This window comes from Anguilla anguilla, chromosome 1 (genome assembly GCF_013347855.1).
Source record: "Anguilla anguilla isolate fAngAng1 chromosome 1, fAngAng1.pri, whole genome shotgun sequence".
In the NCBI taxonomy this organism is placed as follows: domain Eukaryota; kingdom Metazoa; phylum Chordata; class Actinopteri; order Anguilliformes; family Anguillidae; genus Anguilla; species Anguilla anguilla.
In genome coordinates, this window is record NC_049201.1 from 42852117 (window position 1) to 42868813 (window position 16697).

The window sequence follows — 16697 nt, forward strand, 5'->3', positions numbered from 1 at the left end:
TACAGTTTACAGGTCTGAATTGCTGAGAAAGATCATTGACTTAGTCTTTTCCGTTGAATTTTATGCACAATCACAGTTATGTGCTTGTGGTCAAGAAGTTAATATCAGACTCAGAGGTCATGTTAACATAGGATTTGTAGGATAATTTGTGACGAGTAGCACAGTGGACCTGGGTCAAAAAATGCAAACAAAACTTCTTACAGCTGTAAAGTTTACATAACAATGTTTCACTTTCTTATGATGTCATAATAAAAACACTAAAAAATTATTTAATTGACTGATTGTAAATTTGACTGCATCTACTATGCATTTATGCCCTAGCATAGTATTTCACAGGTGATTGGACAGGCTTCCGTTTGAACATTGCTGTTTATGCATCCATGATGTCAAATTTCAGTCATTTCTGAAATATTAAATTCAAAGACTGTGAAACACTGTGCTTTCATGTTTTAAGTTTGCAGGCATGCATTTCATTCCCAGATGGGGGATTATTTATCTCTACGATAGCCAGAACAAGCCGTACTGCTTTCGCCGAACACAAATCCGTGGCGATTTTTAAATTGTATTCGTTTTGCTTTGGCACCCCACTGGGCCATTTACGAAAACACCGCCACTGCCAGGATGCAGACAGCCGTATGGGACTGGCATGGAACAATGCTCATATCTGCAAAGGAGTATTACCTCTGCTGTCACAAAAGATTCAGGTTTTTGGCATGTTTTGTTTTTTGACATTTCAGAGGCCCATGGCGGTGTGCAATAGTTGAATGGGGGCTCGTTGGTCTAGGGGTATGATTCTCGCTTCGGGTGCGAGAGGTCCCGGGTTCAAATCCCGGACGAGCCCTAGGATACTTGCATCAGTCCCGTATCGCTTGCAGGCGGTCCAGCATTCCGACGGGTGGTTTTGTCTCAACTCTGAAAAACGTGACGCAGTGCAAGGTTTCTTCTATGCCAGCGATGACTTTCTGATCGCGTGCTGCTGTTACATGATTTACGACTATTTGGTCAAAATGGCAGCGGATGCGTTTCAAACCCTTGCCTCCCTGGAGAGCGGAGAGTAAATGCAGCACCTTGGACCCATGGGCCACGCTCTCTCGCATCGATGAACCTGCCTGTGAGAAATGCATTGGTTTCTGACAGTTATAACGCTTCTAAGTATTTCTTAAGACTTTCACGGGCATACAAAGTACCATTTCCAAAAGTCCTGTGAGTTTAACCACTAACTTGTACATTACACCTCATTGAAAATGTCAAATTGAAATGAACAGACTATGTTTGCAATACATTTGTATATTTAACTTTGACCTGCTGCTATATGCTTCTGAGCTGCCATCACATGCGCAAAAAACAATATAATTCAATTTGAAAATGAATTTTTGCTTTCACGACGACTAATGTCTACCCTTTGGTTTGAATGAAAAATGCACTGAGCAGCAGTGCACTGAGCAACACACCAATGTTCCATTTGCTTCTGATGTCATAATAAAAACACTGAAAAAATGATTTGATTGACTGATTGTAAATTTGACTGCCTTTACAATGCATTTCAGCCCTGGCAGAGTATTTCACAGGTGATTGGAGAGGATTCCCTTTGAACATTGCTGTCTATGCATCCATGATGTCAAATTTCACTCATTTCTTAAATAGTAAAGTCATAGAAGGCGAAACACTGTGCTTTCCTGTTGTAAGTATACAGGCACGCTTTCCGTTGCCTGATGGATATTATTTTTCACTACGATAGCCAGAAAAGACTGTACTGCTATCGTCCAACAGAAATCTGTGGCGCTCAGCTCACATGGATTTTGAAATTGGATTTGTGTTGCTTCCGCACCCGACCGGGTCATTTACGAAAACTTCACGACTGCCCGGAAGCAGATAGCCCCACTAAACTGCATTGGCCGGGAATCGAACCCGGGTCAACTGCTTAGAAGGCAGCTATGCTCACCACTATATCACCAATGCACATACCTGCAAAGAAGTATTACCTTTGCTGTCGCAATAGATTTGGGTTTTTGGCGTGTTTCGATTTTTGACATTTCGGAGTGCCATGGCTTTCAGCAACAGTCAATTGGGGGCTCGTTGGTCTAGGGGTATGATTCTCGCTTAGGGTGCGCGAGGTCCTGGGTTCAAATCCCGGACGAGCCCGGGCAGAGATGCATATGTTCTGTTTTGTTTGCAGGGAGTCGAGCAATCTGGTGCCTGGTTTTGTCTCAACTCTGAAAAATGTGACGCAGTGCCAAACAACTGCACAGATACTAGCGAGGATTCCAATTTACCATTGCTCTCTATGCATTCATGATGTCGAAATTCAATCATTTCTGAAGTGTTAAATTCACGGATGGTGAAACGCTCTGCTTTCATGGTCTAAGTTTGCACGCGTGTGTTACGTATTCTGATACAAATGATTTACCTTTACATTGGCGAGAACGAGCCATACAGTTGAAGTTGATCCATTGCACTAAGGGCACTGCTTCGTGTACGTTGCAAACTCAGATAACCCAATAGTTTGTTTACATTTCAGAATAAATTCAGGATTTTCAGTTCCACAAAGTCATTTGACGATTTAGCCCGACTGGTTATCGGGCCAACAGAGTGTTAAGTCCAAATGTGGAAAACCACAGGTTTATGGTTAAGTTTGCAGGTGAAATCACGCACAAACAAACAGCCAAAAGTAAAATGATGCAGAGAAAAAAATTTCAAGGAATAATATGAGAGTCAGGTACAGTACCAATAGCACGGAATGTAAATTGCAGTGTAAATTGCATTCAATTGGCATATCGGTGTGTTCATCATATCTCCTGACCATGCATGAATGAACACTATTGAGGTAGCTTTCAACTGCAAAGGGTTTCACATTGGTTATATATTTACATAATCAGAAAGAAATAAATGTTTTCATAGCATTTCCAAATGTTCTGTGTGTTTAACTACTAACTTGTACGTTACCCTATCGATATTGTTAAAATGAAATAATCAGACTATGTTCACAATATCTTTGTATATTGAACTTTGACCTGCCGCCAGCTGCTTTAGAGTTCCCGTCACATGCGCAAAAAAAAAAAAAACAATATAATTCAATTTGAAAATTAATCTTTGCTTCCACGAAGATTAACGTCTACCCTTTGGTTTGAATAAAAAATGCACTGAGTGCACTGAGCAACATTAACAGGTCATGTCCTTAGAATTCTGTATCATTCACATCCTTTAGTTTTATTGTTCCATTTATTTGTGCAAATGTGCTACCAAAAGAAACCCGTTTCTAGCAGGATTACATTACAATTACATTTCCTCACAGTATTCAATTAAAAGTATTGCCTAATCACATAGGCATCCACAGGTTTAAAACATTTTTTGGATATTTTCAATGAAACATTCACCCCATTCATGTATAGAGACATGCGGTTCTGTAGTGAACTAATTACAGGCACTCTTTAGCCCTTGTGGGACATTATTGCATACACACTGCAATGTGGCATGATCTCCTTTCCCTTCACAAAAAAGAGCCTCTTCTTACAGCTGTAAAGTTAACACACCAATGTTCCTGTTGCTTATGATGTCATAATAAAAACACTGAAAAAATGATTTAATTGACTGATTGTAAATTTGACTGCCTTTACAATGCATTTCTGCCCTGGCATAGTATTTCACAGGTGATTGGAGAGGATTCCCTTTGAACATTCCATGATGTCAAATTTCAGTCATTTCTTAAATAGTAAAGTCATAGAAGGTGAAACACTGTGCTTTCCTGTTGTAAGTTTACAGGCACGCTTTCCGTTCCCTGATGGATATTATTTTTCACTACGATAGCCAGAAAAGGCTGTACTGCTATCGTCCAACAGAAATCTGTGGCGCTCAGCTCATATGGATTTTGAAATTGGATTTGTGTTGCTTTCGCACCCGACTGGGTCATTTACGATAGCGTCACGACTGCCAGGAAGCAGATAGCTTCACTAAACTGCATTGGCGGGGAATCTACCCAGTGTCTCCTGCTTAGAAGGCAGCTATGCTCACCACTATACCACCAATGCACATACCTGCAAAGAAGTATTACCTTTGCTGTCGCAAAAGATTTGGGCTTTTTTTGATTTTTGAAATTTCGGAGGCCCATGGCGGTCCGCCATAGTCAATTGGGGGCTCGTTGGTCTAGGGGTATGATTCTCGCTTCGGGTGCGAGAGGTCCCGGGTTCAAATCCCGGACGAGCCCTAGGATACTTGCATCAGTCCCGTATCGCTTGCAGGCGGTCCAGCATTCCGACGGGTGGTTTTGTCTCAACTCTGAAAAACGTGACGCAGTGCAAGGTTTCTTCTATGCCAGCGATGACTTTCTGATCGCGTGCTGCTGTTACATGATTTACGACTATTTGGTCAAAATGGCAGCGGATGCGTTTCAAACCCTTGCCTCCCTGGAGAGCGGAGAGTAAATGCAGCACCTTGGACCCATGGGCCACGCTCTCTCGCATCGATGAACCTGCCTGTGAGAAATGCATTGGTTTCTGACAGTTATAACGCTTCTAAGTATTTCTTAAGACTTTCACGGGCATACAAAGTACCATTTCCAAAAGTCCTGTGAGTTTAACCACTAACTTGTACATTACACCTCATTGAAAATGTCAAATTGAAATGAACAGACTATGTTTGCAATACATTTGTATATTTAACTTTGACCTGCTGCTATATGCTTCTGAGCTGCCATCACATGCGCAAAAAACAATATAATTCAATTTGAAAATGAATTTTTGCTTTCACGACGACTAATGTCTACCCTTTGGTTTGAATGAAAAATGCACTGAGCAGCAGTGCACTGAGCAACACACCAATGTTCCATTTGCTTCTGATGTCATAATAAAAACACTGAAAAAATGATTTGATTGACTGATTGTAAATTTGACTGCCTTTACAATGCATTTCAGCCCTGGCAGAGTATTTCACAGGTGATTGGAGAGGATTCCCTTTGAACATTGCTGTCTATGCATCCATGATGTCAAATTTCACTCATTTCTTAAATAGTAAAGTCATAGAAGGCGAAACACTGTGCTTTCCTGTTGTAAGTATACAGGCACGCTTTCCGTTGCCTGATGGATATTATTTTTCACTACGATAGCCAGAAAAGACTGTACTGCTATCGTCCAACAGAAATCTGTGGCGCTCAGCTCACATGGATTTTGAAATTGGATTTGTGTTGCTTCCGCACCCGACCGGGTCATTTACGAAAACTTCACGACTGCCCGGAAGCAGATAGCCCCACTAAACTGCATTGGCCGGGAATCGAACCCGGGTCAACTGCTTAGAAGGCAGCTATGCTCACCACTATATCACCAATGCACATACCTGCAAAGAAGTATTACCTTTGCTGTCGCAATAGATTTGGGTTTTTGGCGTGTTTCGATTTTTGACATTTCGGAGTGCCATGGCTTTCAGCAACAGTCAATTGGGGGCTCGTTGGTCTAGGGGTATGATTCTCGCTTAGGGTGCGAGAGGTCCTGGGTTCAAATCCCGGACGAGCCCGGGCAGAGATGCATATGTTCTGTTTTGTTTGCAGGGAGTCGAGCAATCTGGTGCCTGGTTTTGTCTCAACTCTGAAAAATGTGACGCAGTGCCAAACAACTGCACAGATACTAGCGAGGATTCCAATTTACCATTGCTCTCTATGCATTCATGATGTCGAAATTCAATCATTTCTGAAGTGTTAAATTCACGGATGGTGAAACGCTCTGCTTTCATGGTCTAAGTTTGCACGCGTGTGTTACGTATTCTGATACAAATGATTTACCTTTACATTGGCGAGAACGAGCCATACAGTTGAAGTTGATCCATTGCACTAAGGGCACTGCTTCGTGTACGTTGCAAACTCAGATAACCCAATAGTTTGTTTACATTTCAGAATAAATTCAGGATTTTCAGTTCCACAAAGTCATTTGACGATTTAGCCCGACTGGTTATCGGGCCAACAGAGTGTTAAGTCCAAATGTGGAAAACCACAGGTTTATGGTTAAGTTTGCAGGTGAAATCACGCACAAACAAACAGCCAAAAGTAAAATGATGCAGAGAAAAAAATTTCAAGGAATAATATGAGAGTCAGGTACAGTACCAATAGCACGGAATGTAAATTGCAGTGTAAATTGCATTCAATTGGCATATCGGTGTGTTCATCATATCTCCTGACCATGCATGAATGAACACTATTGAGGTAGCTTTCAACTGCAAAGGGTTTCACATTGGTTATATATTTACATAATCAGAAAGAAATAAATGTTTTCATAGCATTTCCAAATGTTCTGTGTGTTTAACTACTAACTTGTACGTTACCCTATCGATATTGTTAAAATGAAATAATCAGACTATGTTCACAATATCTTTGTATATTGAACTTTGACCTGCCGCCAGCTGCTTTAGAGTTCCCGTCACATGCGCAAAAAAAAAAAAACAATATAATTCAATTTGAAAATTAATCTTTGCTTCCACGAAGATTAACGTCTACCCTTTGGTTTGAATAAAAAATGCACTGAGTGCACTGAGCAACATTAACAGGTCATGTCCTTAGAATTCTGTATCATTCACATCCTTTAGTTTTATTGTTCCATTTATTTGTGCAAATGTGCTACCAAAAGAAACCCGTTTCTAGCAGGATTACATTACAATTACATTTCCTCACAATATTCAATTAAAAGTATTGCCTAATCACATAGGCATCCACAGGTTTAAAACATTTTTTGGATATTTTCAATGAAACATTCACCCCATTCATGTATAGAGACATGCGGTTCTGTAGTGAACTAATTACAGGCACTCTTTAGCCCTTGTGGGACATTATTGCATACACACTGCAATGTGGCATGATCTCCTTTCCCTTCACAAAAAAGAGCCTCTTCTTACAGCTGTAAAGTTAACACACCAATGTTCCTGTTGCTTATGATGTCATAATAAAAACACTGAAAAAATGATTTAATTGACTGATTGTAAATTTGACTGCCTTTACAATGCATTTCTGCCCTGGCATAGTATTTCACAGGTGATTGGAGAGGATTCCCTTTGAACATTCCATGATGTCAAATTTCAGTCATTTCTTAAATAGTAAAGTCATAGAAGGTGAAACACTGTGCTTTCCTGTTGTAAGTTTACAGGCACGCTTTCCGTTCCCTGATGGATATTATTTTTCACTACGATAGCCAGAAAAGGCTGTACTGCTATCGTCCAACAGAAATCTGTGGCGCTCAGCTCATATGGATTTTGAAATTGGATTTGTGTTGCTTTCGCACCCGACTGGGTCATTTACGATAGCGTCACGACTGCCAGGAAGCAGATAGCTTCACTAAACTGCATTGGCGGGGAATCTACCCAGTGTCTCCTGCTTAGAAGGCAGCTATGCTCACCACTATACCACCAATGCACATACCTGCAAAGAAGTATTACCTTTGCTGTCGCAAAAGATTTGGGCTTTTTTTGATTTTTGAAATTTCGGAGGCCCATGGCGGTCCGCCATAGTCAATTGGGGGCTCGTTGGTCTAGGGGTATGATTCTCGCTTCGGGTGCGAGAGGTCCCGGGTTCAAATCCCGGACGAGCCCTAGGATACTTGCATCAGTCCCGTATCGCTTGCAGGCGGTCCAGCATTCCGACGGGTGGTTTTGTCTCAACTCTGAAAAACGTGACGCAGTGCAAGGTTTCTTCTATGCCAGCGATGACTTTCTGATCGCGTGCTGCTGTTACATGATTTACGACTATTTGGTCAAAATGGCAGCGGATGCGTTTCAAACCCTTGCCTCCCTGGAGAGCGGAGAGTAAATGCAGCACCTTGGACCCATGGGCCACGCTCTCTCGCATCGATGAACCTGCCTGTGAGAAATGCATTGGTTTCTGACAGTTATAACGCTTCTAAGTATTTCTTAAGACTTTCACGGGCATACAAAGTACCATTTCCAAAAGTCCTGTGAGTTTAACCACTAACTTGTACATTACACCTCATTGAAAATGTCAAATTGAAATGAACAGACTATGTTTGCAATACATTTGTATATTTAACTTTGACCTGCTGCTATATGCTTCTGAGCTGCCATCACATGCGCAAAAAACAATATAATTCAATTTGAAAATGAATTTTTGCTTTCACGACGACTAATGTCTACCCTTTGGTTTGAATGAAAAATGCACTGAGCAGCAGTGCACTGAGCAACACACCAATGTTCCATTTGCTTCTGATGTCATAATAAAAACACTGAAAAAATGATTTGATTGACTGATTGTAAATTTCACTGCCTTTACAATGCATTTCAGCCCTGGCAGAGTATTTCACAGGTGATTGGAGAGGATTCCCTTTGAACATTGCTGTCTATGCATCCATGATGTCAAATTTCACTCATTTCTTAAATAGTAAAGTCATAGAAGGCGAAACACTGTGCTTTCCTGTTGTAAGTATACAGGCACGCTTTCCGTTGCCTGATGGATATTATTTTTCACTACGATAGCCAGAAAAGACTGTACTGCTATCGTCCAACAGAAATCTGTGGCGCTCAGCTCACATGGATTTTGAAATTGGATTTGTGTTGCTTCCGCACCCGACCGGGTCATTTACGAAAACATTCACGACTGCCCGGAAGCAGATAGCCCCACTAAACTGCATTGGCCGGGAATCGAACCCGGGTCAACTGCTTAGAAGGCAGCTATGCTCACCACTATATCACCAATGCACATACCTGCAAAGAAGTATTACCTTTGCTGTCGCAATAGATTTGGGTTTTTGGCGTGTTTCGATTTTTGACATTTCGGAGTGCCATGGCTTTCAGCAACAGTCATTTGGGGGCTCGTTGGTCTAGGGGTATGATTCTCGCTTAGGGTGCGAGAAGGTCCCGGGTTCAAATCCCGGACGAGCCCGGGCAGAGATGCATATGTTCTGTTTTGTTTGCAGGGAGTCGAGCAATCTGGTGCCTGGTTTTGTCTCAACTCTGAAAAATGTGACGCAGTGCCAAACAACTGCACAGATACTAGCGAGGATTCCAATTTACCATTGCTCTCTATGCATTCATGATGTCGAAATTCAATCATTTCTGAAGTGTTAAATTCACGGATGGTGAAACGCTCTGCTTTCATGGTCTAAGTTTGCACGCGTGTGTTACGTATTCTGATACAAATGATTTACCTTTACATTGGCGAGAACGAGCCATACAGTTGAAGTTGATCCATTGCACTAAGGGCACTGCTTCGTGTACGTTGCAAACTCAGATAACCCAATAGTTTGTTTACATTTCAGAATAAATTCAGGATTTTCAGTTCCACAAAGTCATTTGACGATTTAGCCCGACTGGTTATCGGGCCAACAGAGTGTTAAGTCCAAATGTGGAAAACCACAGGTTTATGGTTAAGTTTGCAGGTGAAATCACGCACAAACAAACAGCCAAAAGTAAAATGATGCAGAGAAAAAAATTTCAAGGAATAATATGAGAGTCAGGTACAGTACCAATAGCACGGAATGTAAATTGCAGTGTAAATTGCATTCAATTGGCATATCGGTGTGTTCATCATATCTCCTGACCATGCATGAATGAACACTATTGAGGTAGCTTTCAACTGCAAAGGGTTTCACATTGGTTATATATTTACATAATCAGAAAGAAATAAATGTTTTCATAGCATTTCCAAATGTTCTGTGTGTTTAACTACTAACTTGTACGTTACCCTATCGATATTGTTAAAATGAAATAATCAGACTATGTTCACAATATCTTTGTATATTGAACTTTGACCTGCCGCCAGCTGCTTTAGAGTTCCCGTCACATGCGCAAAAAAAAAAAAACAATATAATTCAATTTGAAAATTAATCTTTGCTTCCACGAAGATTAACGTCTACCCTTTGGTTTGAATAAAAAATGCACTGAGTGCACTGAGCAACATTAACAGGTCATGTCCTTAGAATTCTGTATCATTCACATCCTTTAGTTTTATTGTTCCATTTATTTGTGCAAATGTGCTACCAAAAGAAACCCGTTTCTAGCAGGATTACATTACAATTACATTTCCTCACAATATTCAATTAAAAGTATTGCCTAATCACATAGGCATCCACAGGTTTAAAACATTTTTTGGATATTTTCAATGAAACATTCACCCCATTCATGTATAGAGACATGCGGTTCTGTAGTGAACTAATTACAGGCACTCTTTAGCCCTTGTGGGACATTATTGCATACACACTGCAATGTGGCATGATCTCCTTTCCCTTCACAAAAAAGAGCCTCTTCTTACAGCTGTAAAGTTAACACACCAATGTTCCTGTTGCTTATGATGTCATAATAAAAACACTGAAAAAATGATTTAATTGACTGATTGTAAATTTGACTGCCTTTACAATGCATTTCTGCCCTGGCATAGTATTTCACAGGTGATTGGAGAGGATTCCCTTTGAACATTCCATGATGTCAAATTTCAGTCATTTCTTAAATAGTAAAGTCATAGAAGGTGAAACACTGTGCTTTCCTGTTGTAAGTTTACAGGCACGCTTTCCGTTCCCTGATGGATATTATTTTTCACTACGATAGCCAGAAAAGGCTGTACTGCTATCGTCCAACAGAAATCTGTGGCGCTCAGCTCATATGGATTTTGAAATTGGATTTGTGTTGCTTTCGCACCCGACTGGGTCATTTACGATAGCGTCACGACTGCCAGGAAGCAGATAGCTTCACTAAACTGCATTGGCGGGGAATCTACCCAGTGTCTCCTGCTTAGAAGGCAGCTATGCTCACCACTATACCACCAATGCACATACCTGCAAAGAAGTATTACCTTTGCTGTCGCAAAAGATTTGGGCTTTTTTTGATTTTTGAAATTTCGGAGGCCCATGGCGGTCCGCCATAGTCAATTGGGGGCTCGTTGGTCTAGGGGTATGATTCTCGCTTCGGGTGCGAGAGGTCCCGGGTTCAAATCCCGGACGAGCCCTAGGATACTTGCATCAGTCCCGTATCGCTTGCAGGCGGTCCAGCATTCCGACGGGTGGTTTTGTCTCAACTCTGAAAAACGTGACGCAGTGCAAGGTTTCTTCTATGCCAGCGATGACTTTCTGATCGCGTGCTGCTGTTACATGATTTACGACTATTTGGTCAAAATGGCAGCGGATGCGTTTCAAACCCTTGCCTCCCTGGAGAGCGGAGAGTAAATGCAGCACCTTGGACCCATGGGCCACGCTCTCTCGCATCGATGAACCTGCCTGTGAGAAATGCATTGGTTTCTGACAGTTATAACGCTTCTAAGTATTTCTTAAGACTTTCACGGGCATACAAAGTACCATTTCCAAAAGTCCTGTGAGTTTAACCACTAACTTGTACATTACACCTCATTGAAAATGTCAAATTGAAATGAACAGACTATGTTTGCAATACATTTGTATATTTAACTTTGACCTGCTGCTATATGCTTCTGAGCTGCCATCACATGCGCAAAAAACAATATAATTCAATTTGAAAATGAATTTTTGCTTTCACGACGACTAATGTCTACCCTTTGGTTTGAATGAAAAATGCACTGAGCAGCAGTGCACTGAGCAACACACCAATGTTCCATTTGCTTCTGATGTCATAATAAAAACACTGAAAAAATGATTTGATTGACTGATTGTAAATTTCACTGCCTTTACAATGCATTTCAGCCCTGGCAGAGTATTTCACAGGTGATTGGAGAGGATTCCCTTTGAACATTGCTGTCTATGCATCCATGATGTCAAATTTCACTCATTTCTTAAATAGTAAAGTCATAGAAGGCGAAACACTGTGCTTTCCTGTTGTAAGTATACAGGCACGCTTTCCGTTGCCTGATGGATATTATTTTTCACTACGATAGCCAGAAAAGACTGTACTGCTATCGTCCAACAGAAATCTGTGGCGCTCAGCTCACATGGATTTTGAAATTGGATTTGTGTTGCTTCCGCACCCGACCGGGTCATTTACGAAAACATCACGACTGCCCGGAAGCAGATAGCCCCACTAAACTGCATTGGCCGGGAATCGAACCCGGGTCAACTGCTTAGAAGGCAGCTATGCTCACCACTATATCACCAATGCACATACCTGCAAAGAAGTATTACCTTTGCTGTCGCAATAGATTTGGGTTTTTGGCGTGTTTCGATTTTTGACATTTCGGAGTGCCATGGCTTTCAGCAACAGTCATTTGGGGGCTCGTTGGTCTAGGGGTATGATTCTCGCTTAGGGTGCGAGAAGTCCCGGGTTCAAATCCCGGACGAGCCCGGGCAGAGATGCATATGTTCTGTTTTGTTTGCAGGGAGTCGAGCAATCTGGTGCCTGGTTTTGTCTCAACTCTGAAAAATGTGACGCAGTGCCAAACAACTGCACAGATACTAGCGAGGATTCCAATTTACCATTGCTCTCTATGCATTCATGATGTCGAAATTCAATCATTTCTGAAGTGTTAAATTCACGGATGGTGAAACGCTCTGCTTTCATGGTCTAAGTTTGCACGCGTGTGTTACGTATTCTGATACAAATGATTTACCTTTACATTGGCGAGAACGAGCCATACAGTTGAAGTTGATCCATTGCACTAAGGGCACTGCTTCGTGTACGTTGCAAACTCAGATAACCCAATAGTTTGTTTACATTTCAGAATAAATTCAGGATTTTCAGTTCCACAAAGTCATTTGACGATTTAGCCCGACTGGTTATCGGGCCAACAGAGTGTTAAGTCCAAATGTGGAAAACCACAGGTTTATGGTTAAGTTTGCAGGTGAAATCACGCACAAACAAACAGCCAAAAGTAAAATGATGCAGAGAAAAAAATTTCAAGGAATAATATGAGAGTCAGGTACAGTACCAATAGCACGGAATGTAAATTGCAGTGTAAATTGCATTCAATTGGCATATCGGTGTGTTCATCATATCTCCTGACCATGCATGAATGAACACTATTGAGGTAGCTTTCAACTGCAAAGGGTTTCACATTGGTTATATATTTACATAATCAGAAAGAAATAAATGTTTTCATAGCATTTCCAAATGTTCTGTGTGTTTAACTACTAACTTGTACGTTACCCTATCGATATTGTTAAAATGAAATAATCAGACTATGTTCACAATATCTTTGTATATTGAACTTTGACCTGCCGCCAGCTGCTTTAGAGTTCCCGTCACATGCGCAAAAAAAAAAAAACAATATAATTCAATTTGAAAATTAATCTTTGCTTCCACGAAGATTAACGTCTACCCTTTGGTTTGAATAAAAAATGCACTGAGTGCACTGAGCAACATTAACAGGTCATGTCCTTAGAATTCTGTATCATTCACATCCTTTAGTTTTATTGTTCCATTTATTTGTGCAAATGTGCTACCAAAAGAAACCCGTTTCTAGCAGGATTACATTACAATTACATTTCCTCACAATATTCAATTAAAAGTATTGCCTAATCACATAGGCATCCACAGGTTTAAAACATTTTTTGGATATTTTCAATGAAACATTCACCCCATTCATGTATAGAGACATGCGGTTCTGTAGTGAACTAATTACAGGCACTCTTTAGCCCTTGTGGGACATTATTGCATACACACTGCAATGTGGCATGATCTCCTTTCCCTTCACAAAAAAGAGCCTCTTCTTACAGCTGTAAAGTTAACACACCAATGTTCCTGTTGCTTATGATGTCATAATAAAAACACTGAAAAAATGATTTAATTGACTGATTGTAAATTTGACTGCCTTTACAATGCATTTCTGCCCTGGCATAGTATTTCACAGGTGATTGGAGAGGATTCCCTTTGAACATTCCATGATGTCAAATTTCAGTCATTTCTTAAATAGTAAAGTCATAGAAGGTGAAACACTGTGCTTTCCTGTTGTAAGTTTACAGGCACGCTTTCCGTTCCCTGATGGATATTATTTTTCACTACGATAGCCAGAAAAGGCTGTACTGCTATCGTCCAACAGAAATCTGTGGCGCTCAGCTCATATGGATTTTGAAATTGGATTTGTGTTGCTTTCGCACCCGACTGGGTCATTTACGATAGCGTCACGACTGCCAGGAAGCAGATAGCTTCACTAAACTGCATTGGCGGGGAATCTACCCAGTGTCTCCTGCTTAGAAGGCAGCTATGCTCACCACTATACCACCAATGCACATACCTGCAAAGAAGTATTACCTTTGCTGTCGCAAAAGATTTGGGCTTTTTTTGATTTTTGAAATTTCGGAGGCCCATGGCGGTCCGCCATAGTCAATTGGGGGCTCGTTGGTCTAGGGGTATGATTCTCGCTTCGGGTGCGAGAGGTCCCGGGTTCAAATCCCGGACGAGCCCTAGGATACTTGCATCAGTCCCGTATCGCTTGCAGGCGGTCCAGCATTCCGACGGGTGGTTTTGTCTCAACTCTGAAAAACGTGACGCAGTGCAAGGTTTCTTCTATGCCAGCGATGACTTTCTGATCGCGTGCTGCTGTTACATGATTTACGACTATTTGGTCAAAATGGCAGCGGATGCGTTTCAAACCCTTGCCTCCCTGGAGAGCGGAGAGTAAATGCAGCACCTTGGACCCATGGGCCACGCTCTCTCGCATCGATGAACCTGCCTGTGAGAAATGCATTGGTTTCTGACAGTTATAACGCTTCTAAGTATTTCTTAAGACTTTCACGGGCATACAAAGTACCATTTCCAAAAGTCCTGTGAGTTTAACCACTAACTTGTACATTACACCTCATTGAAAATGTCAAATTGAAATGAACAGACTATGTTTGCAATACATTTGTATATTTAACTTTGACCTGCTGCTATATGCTTCTGAGCTGCCATCACATGCGCAAAAAACAATATAATTCAATTTGAAAATGAATTTTTGCTTTCACGACGACTAATGTCTACCCTTTGGTTTGAATGAAAAATGCACTGAGCAGCAGTGCACTGAGCAACACACCAATGTTCCATTTGCTTCTGATGTCATAATAAAAACACTGAAAAAATGATTTGATTGACTGATTGTAAATTTCACTGCCTTTACAATGCATTTCAGCCCTGGCAGAGTATTTCACAGGTGATTGGAGAGGATTCCCTTTGAACATTGCTGTCTATGCATCCATGATGTCAAATTTCACTCATTTCTTAAATAGTAAAGTCATAGAAGGCGAAACACTGTGCTTTCCTGTTGTAAGTATACAGGCACGCTTTCCGTTGCCTGATGGATATTATTTTTCACTACGATAGCCAGAAAAGACTGTACTGCTATCGTCCAACAGAAATCTGTGGCGCTCAGCTCACATGGATTTTGAAATTGGATTTGTGTTGCTTCCGCACCCGACCGGGTCATTTACGAAAACATCACGACTGCCCGGAAGCAGATAGCCCCACTAAACTGCATTGGCCGGGAATCGAACCCGGGTCAACTGCTTAGAAGGCAGCTATGCTCACCACTATATCACCAATGCACATACCTGCAAAGAAGTATTACCTTTGCTGTCGCAATAGATTTGGGTTTTTGGCGTGTTTCGATTTTTGACATTTCGGAGTGCCATGGCTTTCAGCAACAGTCATTTGGGGGCTCGTTGGTCTAGGGGTATGATTCTCGCTTAGGGTGCGAGAAGTCCCGGGTTCAAATCCCGGACGAGCCCGGGCAGAGATGCATATGTTCTGTTTTGTTTGCAGGGAGTCGAGCAATCTGGTGCCTGGTTTTGTCTCAACTCTGAAAAATGTGACGCAGTGCCAAACAACTGCACAGATACTAGCGAGGATTCCAATTTACCATTGCTCTCTATGCATTCATGATGTCGAAATTCAATCATTTCTGAAGTGTTAAATTCACGGATGGTGAAACGCTCTGCTTTCATGGTCTAAGTTTGCACGCGTGTGTTACGTATTCTGATACAAATGATTTACCTTTACATTGGCGAGAACGAGCCATACAGTTGAAGTTGATCCATTGCACTAAGGGCACTGCTTCGTGTACGTTGCAAACTCAGATAACCCAATAGTTTGTTTACATTTCAGAATAAATTCAGGATTTTCAGTTCCACAAAGTCATTTGACGATTTAGCCCGACTGGTTATCGGGCCAACAGAGTGTTAAGTCCAAATGTGGAAAACCACAGGTTTATGGTTAAGTTTGCAGGTGAAATCACGCACAAACAAACAGCCAAAAGTAAAATGATGCAGAGAAAAAAATTTCAAGGAATAATATGAGAGTCAGGTACAGTACCAATAGCACGGAATGTAAATTGCAGTGTAAATTGCATTCAATTGGCATATCGGTGTGTTCATCATATCTCCTGACCATGCATGAATGAACACTATTGAGGTAGCTTTCAACTGCAAAGGGTTTCACATTGGTTATATATTTACATAATCAGAAAGAAATAAATGTTTTCATAGCATTTCCAAATGTTCTGTGTGTTTAACTACTAACTTGTACGTTACCCTATCGATATTGTTAAAATGAAATAATCAGACTATGTTCACAATATCTTTGTATATTGAACTTTGACCTGCCGCCAGCTGCTTTAGAGTTCCCGTCACATGCGCAAAAAAAAAAAAACAATATAATTCAATTTGAAAATTAATCTTTGCTTCCACGAAGATTAACGTCTACCCTTTGGTTTGAATAAAAAATGCACTGAGTGCACTGAGCAACATTAACAGGTCATGTCCTTAGAATTCTGTATCATTCACATCCTTTAGTTTTATTGTTCCATTTATTTGTGCAAATGTGCTACCAAAAGAAACCCGTTTCTA

At 41.1% G+C, this 16697-nt stretch overlaps 15 non-coding genes across 15 annotated transcripts; 10 read left to right on the plus strand and 5 right to left on the minus strand.

Annotated features, from left to right (window-relative positions):
* The first annotated feature begins 769 nt into the window (after positions 1 to 769).
* Positions 770 to 841, plus strand: trnap-cgg. The gene has a single exon. It is a non-coding gene; the product is annotated as a tRNA-Pro (tRNA).
* Positions 842 to 1887: 1046 nt separating this feature from the next.
* Positions 1888 to 1959, minus strand: trnar-ucu. The gene has a single exon. It is a non-coding gene; the product is annotated as a tRNA-Arg (tRNA).
* Positions 1960 to 2070: 111 nt separating this feature from the next.
* On the plus strand, positions 2071 to 2142 carry trnap-agg. Its single transcript has one exon. It is a non-coding gene; the product is annotated as a tRNA-Pro (tRNA).
* A 1987-nt stretch (positions 2143 to 4129) lies between these two features.
* On the plus strand, positions 4130 to 4201 carry trnap-cgg. The gene has a single exon. It is a non-coding gene; the product is annotated as a tRNA-Pro (tRNA).
* Positions 4202 to 5247: 1046 nt separating this feature from the next.
* On the minus strand, positions 5248 to 5319 carry trnar-ucu. Its single transcript has one exon. It is a non-coding gene; the product is annotated as a tRNA-Arg (tRNA).
* A 111-nt stretch (positions 5320 to 5430) lies between these two features.
* trnap-agg lies at positions 5431 to 5502 on the plus strand. The gene has a single exon. It is a non-coding gene; the product is annotated as a tRNA-Pro (tRNA).
* A 1986-nt stretch (positions 5503 to 7488) lies between these two features.
* trnap-cgg lies at positions 7489 to 7560 on the plus strand. Its single transcript has one exon. It is a non-coding gene; the product is annotated as a tRNA-Pro (tRNA).
* A 1047-nt stretch (positions 7561 to 8607) lies between these two features.
* Positions 8608 to 8679, minus strand: trnar-ucu. Its single transcript has one exon. It is a non-coding gene; the product is annotated as a tRNA-Arg (tRNA).
* A 111-nt stretch (positions 8680 to 8790) lies between these two features.
* Positions 8791 to 8863, plus strand: trnap-agg. Its single transcript has one exon. It is a non-coding gene; the product is annotated as a tRNA-Pro (tRNA).
* A 1986-nt stretch (positions 8864 to 10849) lies between these two features.
* On the plus strand, positions 10850 to 10921 carry trnap-cgg. Its single transcript has one exon. It is a non-coding gene; the product is annotated as a tRNA-Pro (tRNA).
* A 1046-nt stretch (positions 10922 to 11967) lies between these two features.
* On the minus strand, positions 11968 to 12039 carry trnar-ucu. Its single transcript has one exon. It is a non-coding gene; the product is annotated as a tRNA-Arg (tRNA).
* Positions 12040 to 12150: 111 nt separating this feature from the next.
* Positions 12151 to 12222, plus strand: trnap-agg. Its single transcript has one exon. It is a non-coding gene; the product is annotated as a tRNA-Pro (tRNA).
* Positions 12223 to 14208: 1986 nt separating this feature from the next.
* Positions 14209 to 14280, plus strand: trnap-cgg. The gene has a single exon. It is a non-coding gene; the product is annotated as a tRNA-Pro (tRNA).
* Positions 14281 to 15326: 1046 nt separating this feature from the next.
* Positions 15327 to 15398, minus strand: trnar-ucu. The gene has a single exon. It is a non-coding gene; the product is annotated as a tRNA-Arg (tRNA).
* Positions 15399 to 15509: 111 nt separating this feature from the next.
* trnap-agg lies at positions 15510 to 15581 on the plus strand. The gene has a single exon. It is a non-coding gene; the product is annotated as a tRNA-Pro (tRNA).
* Positions 15582 to 16697: the final 1116 nt, after the last annotated feature.